Source organism: Pantherophis guttatus, chromosome 1 (assembly GCF_059756535.1).
Source record: "Pantherophis guttatus breed Tessera chromosome 1, ASM5975653v1, whole genome shotgun sequence".
NCBI classification, from domain to species: domain Eukaryota; kingdom Metazoa; phylum Chordata; class Lepidosauria; order Squamata; family Colubridae; genus Pantherophis; species Pantherophis guttatus.
The window spans coordinates 32,116,975-32,117,627 of NC_142063.1; positions in this window are offsets into that span (position 1 = coordinate 32,116,975).

Sequence of the window (653 nt, forward strand, 5' to 3'; positions counted from 1 at the left end):
CTAAAACCTGCTTGAAGGCAGGGATGTTCCCCTCTCCAAAATTTCCCCTTAGAGCAAGGGTGTCAAACTCGTGTCGTCATGGTGACGTATCAGGACTTTTCCCCCTTCACTAAACTGGGCATGGGCGTGGCCAATGCATGACGCATCCGGTCCATGGGCCATGAGTTTGACAGCCCTGTCTTAGAGGTTTCAGCTAATTGCAGGTGAAATGGAGTAGTATCATGCAGAAGCTCTGCAGCCAACCAGAGGTGCTATACTGCAAATGAGCAGAGGTGAAACCTCATGCTTGAAGTTGAATACCAGAGTCAAGGGGAGGTTGAGCTGTTGTCCTGTTCCCCTTGCTGTACAGAATCTCATGGTTGGAGTGATTGTGACATTCCCCAGGGTTATAGTATTGGGGGATTTAAATATGCCTTTCCTGGCAGAGTTCTGAGGCAATTCAAGAGTTTAACACTACTATGACAATAGCTTTTTCAAATCATCATGGCCCCAGTCAGAGGCATCTGTGAAGAGAGAGCAAGGAGGGAGGGCAAATGACAAAGGTAGCATTGTTCCATAAGCTCCTCCTCTTTTATACATAAGTCATGATGCAACATGCATGTATGAAAGGGGTAGATGTTACATCACAATGGCAGAATACTGCTTTCATCATT